The sequence below is a fragment of the Equus caballus genome, chromosome 27 (genome assembly GCF_041296265.1).
Source record: "Equus caballus isolate H_3958 breed thoroughbred chromosome 27, TB-T2T, whole genome shotgun sequence".
Lineage (NCBI taxonomy): Eukaryota > Metazoa > Chordata > Mammalia > Perissodactyla > Equidae > Equus > Equus caballus.
In genome coordinates, this window is record NC_091710.1 from 17,831,915 (window position 1) to 17,853,437 (window position 21,523).

The following is a 21,523-nucleotide window of genomic DNA, read 5'->3' on the forward strand; positions in this document are numbered from 1 at the left end:
ATTGTATTCCACAACCCAGTGTGATTTATTCCAGGTATGCAAGGCTGGTTCAATATTCAAACTTCAGTTAATGTAATCTATCTCATCAACAGGCTAAACAAGGAAAATTATATGATTACATCAATTGAGGTAGAAAAACTTTTGACAAATGAAACGATCATTCATGATAAAAACTCAGCAAACAAGGAATAGGGAACTTTCTCAATTTTATTTTAAAAACTACAAAACATTTACAGTTAACATCATACTTAATGGTGAAAACCTGGATACTCTTCCCCTAAGATCAGGAACAAAGCAAAGAAGTTCCCTCTCATACTCCTATTCAACATCTGATTGGAAGTCCTATCTAACACATTAAGACCAGAAAAAGGAAATAAAGGTATATAGTTTGGAAGAAAGAAATAAAACTGTCTTTGTTCATAGATGACAAGATTGTCTACATAGAAAATCCTAAAGAACTGACGAAAAACTTCTGGAACTAACAAGCACTTATAGCAAAGCCATAGGATATGATGTTAATATACAAAAGTCAACTCTTTTCCTATACACCACAATGTACAATTGGAATTTGAAATTAAAAACACAATACCGTTTACAATAGCACCAACAACAAAAGAAACACTGAGGTATGAATCCAACAAAATATGTGTAAGATCTATATGTGGAAAATTCAAAAACTGACAAAAGAAATCAAAGGCCTAAATAAGTGGAGAGATATCCCATGTTCATGGAATGGAAGGCTCAATATTATTAAAATGTCAATTCTTCCCAACTTCATGTATACATTCAAAGCAATCCCAATCAAAATCCTAGCAAGCTATTTTGTAGATATCAACAAACTGATCCTAAACTTTATTTGGAAAATCAAAAGGCCCAGAATAGCCGACACATTATTGAAGGTGAAGAACAAAGTCAGAGAACTAACACTACTCGACTTGAAGATTTACTATAAAGCTACAATAATCAAAATTTTTTAATTAAAAATAAACAAGTTGGAAGGAAACTTTTGAGGTTATAGATAAGTTTATGATCTTGATTGTGGTGATAGTTTAATCGATGTATACTTCTCTCCAAACGCATCAAGTTGTATACATTAAATATGTACAGCTCTTTCTATGGCATTCATATCTCAATAAAGTGAGTTTTAAGTGTAGTATTGGCAAAAGAATAAACACATGTATCAATAGAGAATTGATAACCCAAAAATAGACCCATACAAATATAGTCAACTAATCTTTGGTAAAGGAGCAAAAGCAATTCCAAGGAGAAAGAATCGCCTTTTTAACACATAGTGCTCAAACCAATAAATGTCCATATGTAACGACAACAACAAAAAATGCATCTGGACACAGACCTTAACAGCTTTCACAAAAAAACTAACTCAAAATGGACCGTAGATCTTAAAGTAAAACACAAAAGATGGGGGCCAGCTCCATGGCTGAGTGGTTAAGTTCACACACTCCACTTCAGCAGCCTGGGGTTTGCCTGTTCAGATCCTGGGCGCAGACCTACATGCCACTCATCAAGCCATGCTGTGGTCACATCCCACACAGAAAAACTAGAAGGACCTACAACTAGGATATACAACTATGTGCTGGGGCTTTGGGGAGAAAAAAAAAAAAGAGGAAGATTGGCAACAGATGTTATCTCAGGGCCAACCTTCCTCACCAAAAGAAAAAAAGCACACTTATTAAAAAAAAAAAGAGTATGAAACTCTAGAAAAATCATGAGAGAAAATCTAGGTGTCCTTGGGTTTGGCTGTGAGTTTTTAGATACAATACCAAAAGCACAATTCATGAGTGAAAAAATTTGTAAGTTGGACTTTATTAAAATTAAAAAGTTCCACTCTGTGAAGGACAATGTTTATAAAGAATGCCATAGACCCTGTAGCTGTCATTAGTTTCAAAATAAAAATTAGCCCAGCCTCTAAAAACTGCCATCAGATTTGTGATACTATTAACTTGAGTCAACCTAGACAACAGCAAATACCTATGGCCACAAATCTTTTCATTATACCAATGAAACACTTTTAAAATTATAATCTTTCATTTAGTTTTAAGAATTTTGCTACATTTTTTACATGTTCTCTGACTTTTAGACATTCTTGACAAATATCTACTACTTTCTGTGCAAAATTCTAAACACTTTTGTAAGCATTTGATGAAAAAGGAATACTGGAAAGATGGTAAGGTTAACCTGAACTCCAACCCTCCTCCATCATTTTCCAGCAGTGTGACACTGGGTGGGTCACCTCTTTTCACTGAGTCTTTGCTGGTCACCTATAAAATGGTGACGAAGAATTCAATGATATTCAAGTTCTCATCTATCTCAAACACTCTATGATTCCATTCTTCACATCACATTGATACATGTAATGGACAGAGGGATCTACATGAGCTGTTCAGAAGTGGCTAAAACATCTGGAAAGACCACTGTCTGACTGAAGAGATTTAACTTGCCAGCTATTTATAGAGGGACTCGCTGTGAATGAGGTATTGTAATGAGCTTCAAAGCGGGGGAACAACATTAAGTTCTGTTCCCTGTCCCTTCACTCAAAGCTTATATCTCCTGGGGCCTAAAGAGTATGCTCAAGTAATCAAAGCACTCGATGGGATGCAGTGAGTGAACACACGGCTGTTAAGTATGATAGGTGCACAGAAGAGAGGAGGGCTAAATCCAGTTAAATGGAAGAGAAGGGAAGGGATAGACAGAGAAGTTCATTTCTCTGATATAAGTATTTGTAATATGTTTTGTGAACACTAGTATTAATAAAACCACATATGTAGTAAGCCTTTTTATTTATTAATTTAATTTTTTTAATTAATTTACTTTTTGAGGAAGATCAGCCCTGAGCTAACATCCGCTGCCAATCCTCCTCTTTTTGCTGAGGAAGACTGGCCCTGAGCTAACATCCGTGCCCATCATCCTCTACTCCACATATGGGACACCTACCACAGCATGGCTTTCCAAGTGATGCCATGTCTGTACCCAGGTCCAAACCCATGAACCCCGGGCCTCCCGAAGCGAAACATGAGCACTTAACCGCTACGCCACCAGGCCTGCCCCTATAGTAAGCCTTTTAACTTATTAAAATACTTAGCTCTACTCATCTTTCCCCATAGCAGGGCTATAAAATAGATAAGGCAGCCATCATCAGCACCATTGGAAACAGGCAGAAACTGACCCAAGGTAGTTAAATAAACGACTCATACTCTTACAATTTACTGGCTAAAGTTGGGTCTGAAATTTAAGATCCAGCTATAGCAAAATGGTCTCTAGCCCTGTCCCTCCCTAAAGAAGAGTTGCCCCAGATGTCCCCTGAGAGCTTAATAAGGAGCTGGACTTAAGCACAGCTAACCTTCCCCATGCTGATAACTAACCACCCTTGTTGTAGCTATAATTTAATGAGACCTTAATAAGCAATGTTCCTCTTACAGCTAATCATGCAAAGGAAGCTTTATTAGTGTCATTTTAAAGATACAGGAACTAAAGGTCATATAAGCAAAATGACTTGCCCAAAGCCCCTCATCCAGGGTGGAGCAGAACTGGGTCTGCCTGTCTCTGTGACTCACTGCTCTCTTGTCACTCTGCCCAGCACACCACTTGCACTGTCCTCGAGACCTTCTGCATGTCCACTGGGTCAGTGGGGGTGAGGGCAGGGTGGAGAGGATACCCAAGGACAGGCCCATGACTGACCCCAGCCCTTCGTGCTGAAGAGAAAATGTGCAGAGAGGTGTCTAGATGAAATGCTGTCTTAGAATAATTTGGATGCCAGCAAGAACAAAATGGAACTGTGCTGATCAGAAGGAGTTAAACTTTCCTGGAGATTATTTTTAATTCTAAGGAAATATGAGTAAATTATTTTAAATAGTATTAAATGTCATGTAATAGCATTATATTAACTTTAAAGAAGATTCATCTAAATAGTCATCAATGAAGCAATAAGGTCTGTGCTACTCACCTTAAATATTCAGTGGCTCTGACATGAACGATAGAATCATGACAGGTGGGTAATAGAGAAAAGGTCATATCATACTCAGGAGAAGTAATGCAAAAGTCAGGGCTTGATTTTTTTATCAGAGCTGATGCTGTGCAAAGTCTTGCCAATGCTTAGTGTCTCTATATCAAAAATTTTTCCCTTTTGATATGGATCATTTCATTCTGCACTCTATTTTCACACCAGGTATATGTTACAATGTTATCCATCTCGTATATTTGTCAGTTTGTAACAGCTTTGCAAAAAGTACGTGAATTGCCTCAAAGCTGGTAATGAGAAATCTTTCCAGTTTCCCGTGGATCTTTGTATGTGCTTCACAGTTCCCCATACCAAATAATTGGGGGTAAAAACCTTCACTGTTCAAAACTGTTCTTTAACTTGCTTCTTTTTTCTCTTTTATTCATTCACTTTTCATTTCTCTTACCTTTACTATGATCATCAAATATAAAAGCCAAGATCTGACTTTTTTCCTTTTTTTTTTTTGAGGAAGATTAGCCCTGAGCTAACATCTGCCAATCCTCCTCTTTTTTTCTGAGGAAGACTGGCCCTGAGCTAACATCCGTGCCCATCTTCCTCTATTTTATATGTAGGATGCCTAACACAGCATGGCTTGTCACACAGTGCCATGTCCACACCCGGGATCTGAACAGGCGAACCCTGGGCCGCTGAAGCGGAAAACGTGAACTTAACTGTTGTGCCACCGGACAGGCCCCCAAGATCTTATTCTTAAAATGCAAAATTATTCAAAGGCTTATTTCAGCTGACCAACGTAAAGAAGATTCATTGAAGGTGTTTCAGGTGGAGATTCACTGTCTATTCTTTCCTAAAGAATCCTCCATTTAAGATCTGCTCTTTGCACCGGGGAGATCAATTAGGGCTGGGGACATGGGCAGATGCTTACTTGAGTTCCCATAAAAAGAGAAGATAAATGGTTAGCATGTAGGTGACCTATGGCTTCTCCAGTGCAATCATGTGGAGGTGCCAATGCGTCTTTGAAAGATTTCATTTTTTCTGCTGTTATAAGAAATACTAGGGGGCAGTAATTTCTGCTAAGATTAAATGTCCCAGTCTATGCCTCAGAAATATAAAGTCGTTTATGATTCCATGTCTGATTACAATTTACCAGTGGAATTTTTCCCATTTATTTCTTTTACTGCAATCCTCCCATTTTTCTATAATCTTTGGTCCATCTGCTTAAGTGAGTAGGAATTTAATAAAGTACTCAGGACAAATATTTTCAACATATTCCCAGGTTTCTGCTTTCCTGAGAACTGCCTATGTTAATGTTTGATCTACAGACAGTCTTTTTTTCACCCAGCCCTTGATGGGGAACCATCAGTACCTTATTTCCAAAAAATACTGTATTAAAGACTCATGTTTCTGCTTTTGTTACTCAATACATGTTTTTTTGACTGGAGAAGGAGGGATGGCCAAATACAGATTTACTTGATGTTCTGGAAACATGTAGCTTTTAGGCTAAGTGGGAGGTCACCTGGTGCAGGAGTCCCGCCTCTGCCTCATACCCTTTCAGTCCCCACTCCTTGAGGATAGTGTCATCTTTCCACAGGCACAGCACCAGCCCCAGCTAAACTTCTCCCTAAGGATGGCATGTGTCTGCTCCGCTTCCCTTGGGATCAGGGAAGATAAGTGAAGAAATTGAGTGTCCTTGATCTCGAGATACTGTCAGACTATCATTGTATACCTGAAAAAGGAAATTTAAGAGGTTAGTAAATGTGATGAAAGAAGCTAGGTTGTAAGAAAATTTAACATTTCTGCAAGTAGTTAAAAACAAAGCAACTGAGTTAAAAATTGGGGGGAGGAGGGAATAATACTCACTGACAATTTGTGTTTTTCCAGTTTGGTATAAAATACCACCTACATCAAGCCCAAGTCAGAACAAGCAGCCAACATTTAAATGGCAACAAGAAAGGGTAAGCCAAAGTTGGGGGTGGAGTGGGGTCCTTCCATGAGCTACGACAGCTTTTGAGTGTACTTGGCAATTTGAGAGCTCAAACCTACATGCAGAGTGGAAGCTCCTGACCAGCTAGAATCTAGAGGCAATGAGAAGAATATTTGATGCCAGGGAAACATAGCTGTGGACCCCAGAAAAACAGAGAGATAATTGAGCCTGGATTCTGCTGCCCCGCAATTCCATTTTGACACAAATGGGAGTTACCTGGACCAGCTGCCTGGAGTTGCTCCTCTGGGACAGTGCACACTCACACAGAAATTGTGGCTGAATGAACTTGAGATTGCCCCAATCAACAACTATCTTGGTTATTTTCCTCTCAAACTGGGGACTATGAGGCTGCTTAGTTACCCATCATACACCACTTTTTTCTTCTTCACCTTCAATCCCACTGACCCTATCCTGCTGAGGTTAGCTCCACTCCTCCCCTTCCAACCTCCCCATCAACCCCCTTGGAAATTGCCATCCCAAACCCTGGCTTTTCCTCACCTGTCCAATAGGACTTTTTGCACATCAATTGGGGAAGGAGAGCAAAAATTCCTTCTTAACCTTCAGTCAGTAGGGAAAGGTCTAGAAGAAAGATACCTTGTCACTCCCTGCATGTGGGAGAAAAGAGGGGAAAATGCCCTTCTCTCCTGTGGTGAGAAAGAGAGAAGGTGATTCCGAGATAGGACAGGATGTTGGAAGGATGCTGCTCTAGAGACTGAGGCTGCAACCAAATGATCGTGATCCACTGTCCTCAAGTCCTGGCAATAAAGTGGAAAATTTAGTATATTTCAGATATATTTTGGATCAATCAGGTTTCTGAAGCTTAACTACCATTTATTATACCATTTCAGTGGGAAATATGTTTCAGATTTTATACAAAAGTCTAATAAATCAAGGACTCCTGCACTGAGAAGACTGGCACTATAAAAACATCAATAAGCCCAGTCATTCATCAGCCACACATTGTGAAATTGTACTCCTACAAATAAATCAGTTACTCCTAAATCAGAAGTTAAAACCAGCTGGTGGAGAGTTCATTACCCCTCAGCACAACATCACTCCTTAGAATCTTGTTCCTATTTGTCCGACATATTTTTATTTAGCCTTTCCTATTTAAGGCTCATCTGCTCATCTAGATCATGAGCAGAGCGAAGGTGATGGACGATGACTTGACTCCTTAGAGGGCCCCACAGCTGTTAGGAGAGTGCTTGCTCCTAACAGGGATGTCTCTCCATTTATGGATCAATTTCTGCTTTGAAGACTTTGACCAGTTTATGTTATATGGGGTCCAAAAACAGAATTCATAATAGTTCTCCTTCAAGGCCCCCTGGTGTATGCACTGCCTCTCGGGACATGAGGTCCTATCGAGTGGAGCCCTGGAGCAGTCTAGGCTGAGGTAGGCTTCCCACACCAGGTAATCCCAAATCCAGAACCACGCACTTTCAGTGAGCCTGGAGCTAGTTCAGAACCAGCCTGCAGAGAAGCCCACCAAGGTCCCAAAAACAGCCAGGGCCACACAGAATGCCAGATAAACCAGTGACTGAGAGTCAGTCTGAGCACAGAAAGTCTAGCCATTAACTGAGGCAGTCTGGGCAGATACCCAAGGAAAGAATGTGCCAGAATTACACTCAGGTCACACAGCAGTGCTTGAGATTCTTTGGGGGTCCAAGGAGTCTGGCATGGTGTGAAGGGAACTGTGCAGCAAGAATCTGGAAGTTGGTCGTGGTGACTGGGACAATCTCTGAGAATCTGGGCATGTGGAAAGCACAATACAGGAGTCCCCAGGCAGGCATCACACAAGATGTCCGCAGTGAATGCCAGCACACTTTAGAAATTCAGTTATGGCACACCAAGGGGAGCATGGCAGTGCCATTCTTTCCCCTCATGCATTCTTGTACCATTGATGCTCAGTGCTCAGTGGGCTATGTTCCTCAGGTCACGAATGTTCATCTGGTGATTAGTTAGACATAGTTTCACAAGCTGTCCACCTTGTTTATCTTTTTCATCTGCTGGGCCCTCAGCCCCAGTTGATTTTTTAAAATAAACTTTTAATTTTATAACACTTTTAGATTTACAGAAAAATTGGAAAGAGGGTTACCATATACCCTGCATCTAATTTCCCCTATTATTAACATGTTACATCAATATGCAGCATTTGGAACAATTAATGAACCAACATTGATACATTATTATTAACTAAAGTCCGTACTTTATTCAGATTTCCTTGGTTTTTGCCTAATGTTCTTTTTCTGTTCCAGGACCTCATCCAGGATATCACATTACATTTAGTCATCAAGTCTCTCTAAGACTCGTCTTGGTTACAGCAGTTTCTCAGACTTTCCTTCCTTTTGCTGACCTTGACAGTTTTGAGGAGTATGGGTAAGTATTTTGAAGGATGCCCCTCTATTAGAATTTGTGTGAACTTTTTCTTATGATTAGACTGTGTTATGGATTTTGGGGAGGAAGACTACAGAGGTAAAGTGCCATTCTTATCACATCATTTCAAAGGTACCCACTATCAACATAATTTATCGCTATTGATGTTGACCTTGATCACCTGGCTGAGGTGACGTTTGTCAGATTTCTTCACTGTGAAGTTCCTATGTTTTCTTCTTTCTAAACTGTACTCTTTGGAAGGAAGACCCTATGCACAGCCATGCTTAAGGAGAGGGGAGTGATGCTCGATCTTCTCGAGGGAGGAATGTCTATATAAATTATTTAGAATTCTTCTGCATGGGAGATTTACCTATTGTCTCCCACTTATTTGTTTATATCCATATGGACTCATGGATATTTACCTTATATCTTGGGTTACTAAGTAGATTTTTATTAAGTTGAATTGTTGAGTTAGTCTCCCCATTTATTATCCTCTCTAGACTTGGAAGGAGTTTATTCAAATTCTAAAACCAGTCCTAACTCACAGAAAAAAAAATGCTAATATTTCACCAATTTAAAAGGGATATATACGTGTATATATAATCTTCATAAAGTTCATAAGATACATCACATATTAGAGAATTATCGATAGTCACTGACACCTTTGTGCTCTCCCCTGCTCCTCCCTAGCTCAGAGTCAGAACTCCCAAATTCAATCTCCCTGGGCAAAGATTCCGGTCTTCTTATTCCTCAGTACAAACATTAAACTGTGTCCTAGCTATGCTGTTAAACATAGAAACCAACAAATTTTTGACTCAGTGAAAGATCCTGACTAGGAAGCATTTTACTGGAATTTAAAAATTGTATATTATAGCTTTAAATCCTTTGCTATCTTCAGATGCTATTTGGTAAGATGTTGAGAAGAAACAGTGCTGAGCTCTGTCCTCTGCAGTGCTTCTTGGCAGCTTCATCCCTCTAACCTTGATTCAAAGAGCCCCTCCACCTACCTCTGCCCACCCAAGCGGCACTAAGCGGCACTTGCAGCTGCTTCATCTGACCCCATGGGCATGACTAGATCTGGTGTTTAGCAAAGAAAAAAAAACATTTTGAAACATTTGTAGAACATTTGAAAACCAAAGGAGTCCATAAATTGGCTTATATCCAAAAGGGACCCTCTTGTCTTAAGTCCTGGGAGACAAGGTAGGAAAAATTAGTCTCAAATGCTAGACCAAGAAGTTTATGTTGTACCATGTAAATACTGCGAGGCCATGAGTCATTTTTGACTAGAGAAATGATACAGAGAAAAATGACAATTTTACAAAGATGGCTCTGTACAGCTTTAGGTCACAGTGCATTCCACCTCCTCACCCCAGGGAGAAATACATATTATGTTTTTCTTTCAGTAACTTAAGGTCAAGAAAGAACATAAAGTGATTTTTTTTTCTGTTCACATCCAGGGGAATTCATTAAAACAAACATATTTTCCTCTTTTGCTTCTTCATTATCAGTGTAATAACTAAATAAGAAATTTTCCTTTGCATCCCAACAGAACTGCAATTAGAAAATAACATACAAAACAGAGCCATGAGAGTTGTATCAGTTAAATCACTCGCAGTGCTAATAAGATAACCTCGCCTTCGTGAGCAGACTCAGAGTCCCATTGCCCAGGGAGAAATACAGCAGATTTTCCCATTTGACGCGACTCACTTTTAGCCAATGTTCAGCCACTTCTCTAATTTTTCCCTCTTAAATGATCTTATTGTATTCAGGCAAAACTATGTTCTTTATTTTATCACTAATTACAATGTTTGAATGTTGATATCTACTTCATCAATTGTGATAAGAAAAAGTTAGCAATACATATAACTGAAAGATCGTAAAATTATTTTAAAATGAAAGGAAGATCAGCAAGCCAAAGGTTTCAATTTGTCTCAACAAATCCCGATCAACCAGTTGTCCAAGCATTTATGTTTTTCAATAAATTAACCTCCATTTAGGAGACAGATCTTGAGACTCGAGTTTTTGCATCATAATAACCAGGAACCATCTGGCGATAGATGACACGTGTGGGCTTAACAGAGAGTGGGTGGCCAAGAAGCTACAAAGATCCTGCGTGCGGGCATCTGTCGTCCCAGGCTGCCCATGCAGAGGTGGAGCCTCAGGTCAGCTGGCGCGTCATGGAATGGAGGTCAGATGGGGATCTCATGCTTATGTTTTACCCACTGTGTTGGCTCACCATATCCCACTCATAGCAGTTCCTCGGTAATTACAGAGTTATTATGAAGATCAATTGTTTACAGCTTAAGAAACTACTCATGTGTGTACCTATTTTCCCTAAAATTGTAAATTCCTTCAAGTTTTGCGGCCAGCTCCCATAGTATGTGCTGAATTGATCTGAATTGCAACCAAAACCTAATCTTAGCAGGGTAGACTAATGAGAATCTATCCTTTGTTGTGAAACATCTGAAACCTCGATGAACCAGAAACTTACCTATGGGGGATCATGATTTCTTCTTACCTGAGACAGCACCAGAGCGCTCACTTCTTAAATCCTAGTTGAAAGTATTTCTAAAATGTGTGCATGTACTCCTCTTCTAGACTTAAGTGTAGAGCAACCTAATCGTGTTTTTCTTTGGCAGCACGCCTCTGCAATTGTTTTCTTCAAGAAAGGAGAGCAGAGATTTCTCCATTCTCTTCCCCTCCTCCGTCCTCGGTCTAGCTGACATGAGATGATGATAACTTTAGCTGGGAAGTGGAAAGGAATAGATGGATGTGAAATTCTATGAATTCAGGTCAGACGTAATGATTAGAAGAGTTTTAAAGTTCCCACGTCAGCTTGTGTTCAGCATTTTCCAAACTAAAATCTAGACATCCTGTATGACAGCATTTATCCTTTGTGGGCAGAGTCAATCCATTATTAGTGGAGGTGTTGTCAGATCTATGGATTGAGATGGGGTGAGATTTTCTAAGCATAAATTTGGAACTCATGATCTGACAAAGTCAAGTGTAAATATGAGGACATTGGTTTTATTCCCCTGAGAATAGAACCATTCTCAAGCCTATAGCACCTTAAAAGTTTAGTGTCCCTGCACCTGGAGCTCCTGTGCAGTCTCTTTTCTGTCACCTACCTTTAAACTTTCTGAAAGAGTCATCTGGTTCAGAGGTTTGTATATTCCCTAAAAGAATTTACAACTATGATCCCTCTCATGTGGTTTTAAGTTGGTCTCTAAAAATTTTCATCACAAATTTAAAAGCTCGCAAAGAATATAATTTCTTGCATCACAAATACTGACATTTGAAAATAAAACTATCTCACTATTTATTTATTTATTTATTTATGGTGAGGAAGATTGGCCCTGAGCTAACATCTGTTGCCAATCATCCTCTTTTTGCTTGAAGAAGACTGTGCCTGAGCTAAGATCTGTGTCAATCTTCCTCTATTTTGTATGTGGGATGCCATCACAGCATGGCTTGATGAGTGGTGCATAGGTCTGCGCCCAGGATTGGAACTCGTGAACTCCAGGCCACCAAAGCAGAATGTGGGAACTTAACCACTGAACCACCAGGACAGTCCCTATTTATTTATTTTTTTAATTTTAACTATATATATATAGTTGTGTGTGCGTGTGGTAACATTGGATTATAACATTATATAACTTTCAGGTGTACATCATTATATTTCCATTTCTATGTAGATTACATCATGTTCACCACCCAAAGACTAATTACAATTCATCACCACACACATGTATCTAATCACCCCTTTCACCTTCCTCCCTCCCCTCTTCCCCTCTGGTAACCTCCAATCCAATCTCTGTCTCTATGTGTTTGTTGTTGTTTTTATCTTCTGTTTATGAGTGAGATCATACGGTGTTTGACTTTCTCCCTCTGATGTATTTCACTTAGTGTAATACCCTCAAGGTCCATCCATGTTGTCATGAATGGCCAGATTTCAGCTATTTTTATAGCTGAGTAGTACTGCACTGTGTATATAGACCACATCTTCTTTATCCATTCGTCCCTTGATGGGCACCTAGGTTGCTTCCAAGTCTTGGCTATTGTGAATAATGCTGCGATGAACATAGGGGTGCATGTATCTTTATGCATTCATGTTTTCATGTTCTTTGGATAAATACCCAGCAGTGGAATAGCAGGATCATATGATAGTCCTATTCTTAATTTTTTGAGGAATCTCCATACTGTTTTCCATAGTGGCTGCACCAGTCTGCACTCCCTCCAGGAGTGTATGAGGGTTCCCTTCTCTCCACATCCTCCCCAACACTTGTTATTTCCTGTCTTGTTAATTATAGCCATTCTGGTGGGCGTGAGGTGACATCTCATCGTGGTTTTGATTTGCATTTCCCTGATAATTAGTGATATTAAACATCCTTTCCTGTGCCTGTTGACCATCTGTATATCTTCTTTGGAGAAATGTCTGTGGAGATCTTTTGCCCATTTTTCAATTGGGCTGTTAGTTTTGTTGTTGTTGAGATGTATGAGTTCTTTATATATTTTGGATATTAACTCCCTATCAGATAAATGGTTTGCAAATACCTTCTCCCAATTGTTAAGTTGTCTTTTCATTTTGTTGATAGTTTCCTTTGCTGTACAGAGGCTTTTTAGTCTTACGTAGTCCCATTTATTTATTTTTTCTATTGTTTCCTTTGCCCGATCAGACATGGTACTTGAAAATATGCTGCTAAGACTGATGTCGAAGAGCATACTGCCTATGTTTTCTTCTAGACGTTTCATGGTTTCAGGTCCTATATTCAAGTCTTTAATCAATTTTGAGTTAATTTTTGTGTGTGGTGTAAGATAGTGGTCTACTTTCATTCTTTTACATGTGGCTGTCAAGTTTTCCCAACACCATTTATTGAAGAGACTTTCCTTTCTCCATTGTATGTTCTTAGTTCCCTTGTTGAAAATTAGCTGTCCATAGATGTGTGGCTTTATTTCTGGGCTCTCGATTCTGTTCCTATCTTCTAAATGTGTTTTATAAGACATAAATACCATATGGAATTCATATCTACCTTCATCCATTTTTTTAAAAAGCATGAGCAAGCTCTTCAATGATGGGAACATCAATTAGAATTGTTCTTTGAAATTATATTTCATTCCACTTGCTACATAATATTTAACACTAATGTAATTTGCTTTTATGCTTGAAATTCTTTTATTTATACCTCATCATATTCTTCCACAATAAAATATATAAAGTATACACAAGTTGAAATTTACTGATTTTATTTTCTGTGACTGTAAGATTCTAAGTGGTAAAAAATTTTTCATCTGAACTACATCACTTGCAAATGTTATTAGACCATAATGAATTGATCTGAACAACATAAGGACAACATACACTGTGATAAGCAATCTTTAGACACAAGCAGTAAATGCTTATTGAAAAATGCATCTCTTAATGAAGAGAATGGTGACTACATTAAAGGAGTTATTGAATTGCCTTTTTGTTTGATTGCCAAGAAGACCGTACAGGCTGGAACAATGCTCCATGGTAAGATTCTGGATGGATAAGAGGTGTGCCTTTCACTCGTAAGGGGATGAATGGTGATTATGAAGGTAGAGGTAGGAAAGGAGACTCTCCACCAGAATTATCTTCCCTTGCAGGTAAATATCAAGAGTCAAGAGGTATCAATTTTAGAACCTACAGAAGTTGAAGGTGGGGAAATTAACTTCCTTAAAATTGTCTTGTGAAAAGTCTTTGCATATCCCAGGGGTATGCACATCTCAGTTTAAAGATCACGGGTCTAGACCAGGGAGTCTCCAAAGGGCACAAGATTTTCATTCCAATGTATTCTCGGAACAACATGTTAGAACTGCTATCTGAATTTATTTTTATCAAAAAATGAGAAAGTCATTTTGCTTCACCAGTATTTAATACATGGTTTGACACTTGTATGTCAGCAGGACCCTGGGCTTCTGGAGAGAGTGGAACTCCCACCACCTGTTCCCGTTTAGCACTTTAACCTAGTTTCCTGATGTCCATTTAAGTGGTTTAACAAACTTCATTCAGTTTTAGCTAAATGAATTCACACAAACAAGTAAGCTTAAAAAGATACTTGCAAAGAAACCAAAGATTGAAGATCATTCTAGTGAAGCAAGCACAAGTAATAAGAAGATGTAGCATTCACATTTTACTGCCCTTGAAGCCCTGAGACTGTGCCAAGTCCAATATCCCACTTCCCGGTACAAGAGCTTATCAAACCTCGTCAGGAAATGGGAAAGCATCCTAACTAATTCATCCCTTCACATCTCCCCCAGCTCCTCTCTATCCCTAACACCCAACTTTGAAGCCTGACTCTGATAGACCACTTCCCTAGTCAACTAAAGCATTCAGTGACTCCTAGACACAGAAAACAGCACTTTATCTTCTAAACACATATCCAGGGGCCTCTGCAACCTGGTGACAGGCTACATTCCTAGAAGGTACCAGCTGCTCGGGAATCACACATCTGACCAAGTCCGCTCACTAGCCACTCTGCTCAATGGCATTCTGCCCCTTCTCCCCTCCCCGGAAGCCTCCAACTCCTCCTCCTCCACCCTCACTCTCAGCTCAGGGCCTCACCTTCTGTTCACTTGGAAAATTGGAGTAATCAGAAGAGGATGTGCATAAGTTCCCAGCATCCATCTGCACCCACAAATGCTGCCTTCCTGCTGGTTACTGCACACGGACTCCGTGCTGCCATCCAGAGCCAGCCCCTGCCCTGTGCAATAGATCCCATTCTTTCTTGCCTACCCAAGCACATCATTCTAGTAATTTCTCCTCCCTCTCTTTCATGATTCCCCTACAAACACACACACACACACACACACACACACAAACACTAAGATCATTTACGTCAACAAAAAGAGATGCTTTTATTCCACCCATCATTTTTTAAGAAGTGTCTTTGGGATGGATGCTGTCTGTTCCCCTCCCCACTCCTGTATCTCTGCCATTACCTCTTCAGTGCACACAAGCCCTACGTCACATGTCAGCACTTGTTCCTGAGGGCTTGCTTTCTCCTGCTTCAGTTTTGCCCCCCATGCACCCATAGCAAATATAAGTGCCAGTAAATTAACACTCCCTGGAACAGCCTTCAACTACTGATTGACAGGAGTTGGTATATAAATACATCTCTGTTCCCCCTCAGGTGGGATAATTCTGGCATATGTGTGTGTGTCTCATTCCCAAAGCTTCCCCACAGAGCCCCATCACCCACAGTGGGAGCTGGCTTGATAAATCATCTTTATGGGCTTCTTCCTCCTCTAACTTCCTCCTCCCACGCTGATGTTCCCTGAACCTCCCAAATAAACGATTCCCACTCAGTCCTTATCTCAAGGCCTCTTCTGGGGGAACAAAAACAGCACTTCCCCCTCTAGACACTGTTCCAATTTCGTGTTTCCCTTTACAACAAAACTCCTCTCCTGCCCCTCTCTCTTAAACCTGCTGCAACCAAGCTCTCACTCCCACATTCCACTGAAACAGCTCATGTGGAGGCAGCAATGGCTGAATCCAGGGGTCCAATCTCAGATCTCATCTTAGTTGGCCAATCAGCAGCATGTGACTTCATTAATTTTCTTCCCCTTCCCAAAACACTTTGTCCACTTGGCTTCCTGGACACAGCAACTCCTGGCTTACCTCCTTCCTCATTGGCCATGCCTCCTCAGGGTCAGCTTCTGGTCAGCTGCTCCTCAGCACCCTGACCTCTTAGCGTTGGGATCCCTTAGGGCTCAGGGCTTTGTCTTCTTTTTTCTCTATCTACACATACTCCCTTGGGTATTTCAGCTTCTCTTAAATCTTTAAATATATTCTAAACACTGAGAACTCCAAAAATTCATATCTCCAGATAAAAGATTCCTACTCAATATCTCCACTTGGATGTGTAATAGAAATCAGAAACCCAATGTTTCCAAAACTGACCAAACCACCCGTAGTCTTTCCCATAAAATGGCAGTTCCCTCCTTCCAACTGCTGAGACACCCTTCAACTGGATTCAGCCTTGGTTGACTGCTTTTCTAACATGCAGTAGATCCTATCAATCCTTCAGAATATACCAGAATGTGACTAGTTCCAACCCACCATTATTTGTTGCCTGAATTATCACAGTAGCCTCCTCAGCAATCTCTGCTTCCACCGGAGCTCCCTAAGTCTATTCGCAACATAGCAGCCAGAATAATCCACTTAAACTAGAGTTGGCTCATGTCACTCTTCTGCTCAAAACCCTCCAATAGCTCCCTTCTCACTCGGAAGGGAAGCCACAATCCTTACAATGGTCTTGAAGGCCCCGCATGCCAGGCCCCTCTGATTTACTCTCCACCTTCTCTCCTGCTCTGGAACCTCTTGGTTATCGCCCAGCTTCCTGCTCGAACACCGCAGCCTGCTCCTGCCTCCTGGACTTCCACTTACCGTTCTCTCTGCCTGGGACGCTATTCTGTCAGAGTCTGCTCTTATTATACTACAATATTTACTTATTTCTGTTGTTACAGTCTGTCTCCTCTGACTAGAATTTTGGGTCACATTTTCACAGCTCTAGGAGTGCACTTAGAAGAGCGCCTAACACATAGTAGATGTTCAATAAGAAGAATATCAGATGAATTCATTAATTTCCCATCCTTTTTATTCCTAAGCATCTATTTTCCAGTTAATACATATTATTCTGCCACCTCAAACATGCCTCTAACTTTCTTGCACTCTGGCTCTTGCTTATGTGGACTTTCACCCTTGCTGAAGACAAAGCCATCTACTCACTAAGATACAACTTAGAAGTATTGGAAAGGATGTAGAGAAAAGGGAACCTTCATACACTGCTGGTGGGAATGCAAACTGGTGCAACCACTATGGAAAACAGTACAGAGATTCCTCAAAAAATTAAAAATAGAACTACAATATGATCCAGCTATTCCATGACTGTGTGTTTATCCAAAGAACATGACGTCAATCATTCCAAAAGACACATGCACCCCTATGTTCATCACAGTATTATTCACAATAACCAAGATGAGGAAGCAACCCAAGTGCCCATCAATGGATGAATGGATAAAGAAGATGTGGTGTATATATATACAATGGAATACTACTCAGCCATAAAAAAAAAAAAAAAACACAAAATCATGCCATTTCTGGCAACACAGATGGATCTTGAGAGTATTATGCTAAGCAAAATAAGTCAGATGGAGAAAGACAAATACCATATGATCTCACTCATATGTGAAAGATAAACACATAGATAAGGAGAACAGTTAGTGGTTACCAGCAAGGAAGGGGTGAGAAGGAGGGTGAAAGGAGTAAAGGGGCACATGTGATGGATAAAAACTAGACTATTGGTGATGAACACAATGCAGTCTATACAGAAACTGAAATATAATAAGCTACACCTGAAATTTACACAGTGTTATAAGCAAATATGACCTCGACGAAATAATTATCAAAAAAAAGATACAACTGAAATGTCACATCTTCATGAAGCCCAGAAAGAAGTCACCCCTCCCTCCTTTTGGATTCCAAGGTCCTCTGACTCTGATTCTCTATTGTGTACAGTAATTATTTGTCTCATTTCTCCTAGGTTATAAATTCTCTGCGAACTTTGTCTGCTGTTGGCTGTATGTGCATGCGTGCGTCTGCGTATGTGTGTGTGCTCATATTGTTCTGCGCACCTAGCACAGGCTCTAGTCACTAACAGGCAGTAGAGATGCTGTTTGGAGAGGCAGAGGCTCAGAGAGGCCAAGTGGGTTGCCCAAGATCGCCGACCTACTTGCAATAGTTTTGAGACCTCAGTTTGAATAATCCTAACTCTGAATTTAATGGTTTTTCCACCTCCCCATGCTTACATATATTATCACCTTCAAAAACAGAATTCACCAGTAAAACATTCCCCCATTGCACTCAGTGTTAGCAGCCGTCATCTGGCCTCCTGCAGCAGGAGAAAGGGCCCTGAAAAGCATCCACAGATACCAAAGAACTTCCAGGATTCTCAGACCTTAATGTGTGTACAGATCACCTGGGCAATTGTTAAACTGCAGGCTCTGATTCAGTGGTCTGGGATGGAGCTCCAGAGTCCACAAGTCCACAGTTGATACTGATGTTCTTGGTGAGTAGGAAGTATATAAATGCAACAATTCATTAAGCTCATTGCCCCAGTTTTCCTGTGGAACAAAGGAGTTAAGGCAATGATTGCCAATCTTGGCTGCGTGTTGGAATCACGTGAAAGCCTAAAAATCCACTGATGCCTGGGGACCCCCTCCTCAGAGTCTGATCTCATTGGCCTAGGAATTAGCTTGGGCATTGGGATTTTTTAAAACTCCCTAGATGAATCTAATCTTCAGCCAAGGTTAGGGACTACCTCTTTAAGTGATTTGCTTCATGGTTGCAGCAGAAATGCTGAGGACAGGAATTCAGGCCATGTAACTCAGTGTCCACCTGAGACCACAGTGGGATTGACTTCCAGAATTGCCACCCCACTGGCCCAAAGTAATGATAATTAAAGAAAACTCTCATACAGAGCTTGCTAAGTGCCAGGAACTCTTCTGAATACTTCATACATATTATTATATTTACCCCTCACAACATGAAGTGGGACAATTATGATCATTCCCATTTGACATACGAGGAAACAGACACAGAGAGGTCAAGAAACTTGCCTTAGGACAGAATTCAAGATTCGAGCCTGAGTAATATGGCTTTCAGACCTTCGTGTTTAACCATGAAGCTGTACTGCTTCCCCACCGAGAATATCTCATGGGTCCTGTTATGGGCTAAATTTCATCCCCCTAAATTTCATACAGTGAAGCCCTAACCCCTAGTACCTCAGATGTGACCATATTTGGAGGTAGGGTCTTTAAAGAGGTGATTAAGTTAAAATGAGTCCATTAGAGTGGGTCCTAATCCAATTCAAGTTATAAAAAGTCGACTTATGTCCTTATAGAGAGAGGAGATTGGGACAGAAAGACGTAGACTCACAGAGAAAAGACCGTGTGAGGACACAGCAAGGTGGCCATCTGCCAACCACGGAGAGAGGCCTCAGGAGAAACCAAACCTGCCAACACCTCCATCTTGGACTTCTAGCCTCCAAAATGGGGAGAAAATAAATTTGTGTTGTTTACCCACCCAGTAGGTGGTATTTGTTATGGCAACCCCAGCAAACTAATAGAGAGCCCCAGCCTACTGCAGCTCGCTAGGTACAGAAATTATACAGCTGAAGTGGAAATGGAGTCAGCCTTTCTTTCCATTTCTACCAGGCAGAGTGCAGGAATATTCCAGATATTTTGAGTGCTCCACGACCCTGGTCTGGCTCCTGACCCACTGGACAATTTGAAGAGCCTCCCAACCGATGCCCCAAGCCCAGTCCTCTCCCCTCTAACTCCCTCTCCTTTCAGGGCTGATGGTGTCCTCCTTCCCTTACAAGCCTCTAGTGGGTTCCCATGGCTGCAGAGTGGACATGACCCTGCAGCTCAGCATCCAAGGCCCTTCAGACCATGGCTGCCCCACCTTTCATGCTTCCTCTCCTCCCTACCTCATCCCTACTATTGTCCCTTTCTCCACCCCTAAATGCAGAGTCCAACCAAAATGCACAGCCACGCTCAATGCCATCCTGGAGTGCTGCTCCTTATGCCTTTTCTCCTTCACTCAAAACCTGACTCTTCCTACAAGACCCAATTCACACGTGCCTTGCCATGAGAAACACAGAGCATTCTGTCTCACCAGAATCACTCTCTCCTCCTTTCCTCCCATGGCACCATGTGATGAGGTCTCTAGACCTCACGAAAACACCTGTCACCATGGGGTGTGGGATTGGAACAGTTGCTGCGTGTGAGCTCTCTGGGGCAGGATCCCCTTCCTCTTTGCTTCCTGGTACCTGGTGCAGTAGCTCACACAGGTGTTTGGTAAGTGTTTATGGACCCAAACGCAGTAGGTATAATTGCACAATTATGTTGCTGAAAATGAGTCTTGCTGGAAAGCCTGCAGAATGCTAAATGTAGCCTTTAGTGAGAGTTATATGAGCTCTTTATTATTCAGCCAACACTTGAAAATAACTATTGCAGCCAAAACAAAAGATAAGAATATAAATAAATTATCCAACAAGCAGGAATTTTTCTCTCATTCTGACAAAAGATCTGAGCCAATTATGGCACATTCCTGTTCCAATCTGCAGATTGGCCCACGGGGACATCAAAGATAAACAAAGGTGGTCACTAGTTAAAGTGGTGACACAGATATTAATCAGGAGCAACTATTGCCGGGAAGAGAGTCTATCGTAAACCAAATTCAGCTTGTACAGAGGTGATGGGGAGTTATAAAGAGAGAATGAGGGAGTAGGGAGGGGGCAAGTGGGGCTTGGTAGAGTCAGGAAAGAGAAAAATTAGAAAGAGCTGGTCAGTATAAATGGGATTAGGGGGGTCGGCCCAATGGGCAGCGGTTAAGTGTGCATGTTCCGCTTCGGCGGCCTGGGGTTCGCTGGTTCGGATCCCGAGTGCGGACATGGCACCACTTGGCAAGCCATGCTGTGGTGAGCACTCCACATATAAAGTAGAGGAAGATGGGCACAGATGTTAGCTCAGGGTCAGTCTTCCTCAGCAAAAAGAGGAGGATTGGCAGCAGTTAGCTCAGGGCTAATCTTCCTCAAAAAAAGGAAAATGTGATTAGGCCCACTGTGTCTGCCAGTGGCAATCATTGAAATGTATCTATTGAGTGGAATAGTATGCAACCATTTAGAAGAATGGGGAATAAGAGGGCGGGTACACAGAAATATCAATGAGAGCAATGTTTCTCAAATTTAGCATGCATCAAAATCACTTGGAAGGTTTGTTAAAACACAAATTGCTGGGGCAAGCCCTGTGGCCCAGTGGTTAAGTTCATGCAGTCCACTTCTGTGGCCTGGGGTTCTCCAGTTTGGATCCTGAGCATGGACCTACACACCACTCATCAAGCCATGCTGTGGTGAAATCCCACATGGAAGAACCAGAATGACCTACAACTAGGATATACGACTATGTACTGGGGCTTTGGGGAGAAAAAAATAATAAAAAATAATAAAAAGAGGGAGATTGGCAACAGACGTTAGTTCAGGGCCAACCTTCCTCACCAAAAAAAAGCGAAAAAAGGAAGAAAAACACAGGGGCTGACCCAGTAGCATAGCAGTTAAGTTCACATGCTCCACTTTGGTGGCCCACAGTTCGCGGGTTTGAATCCTGAATGC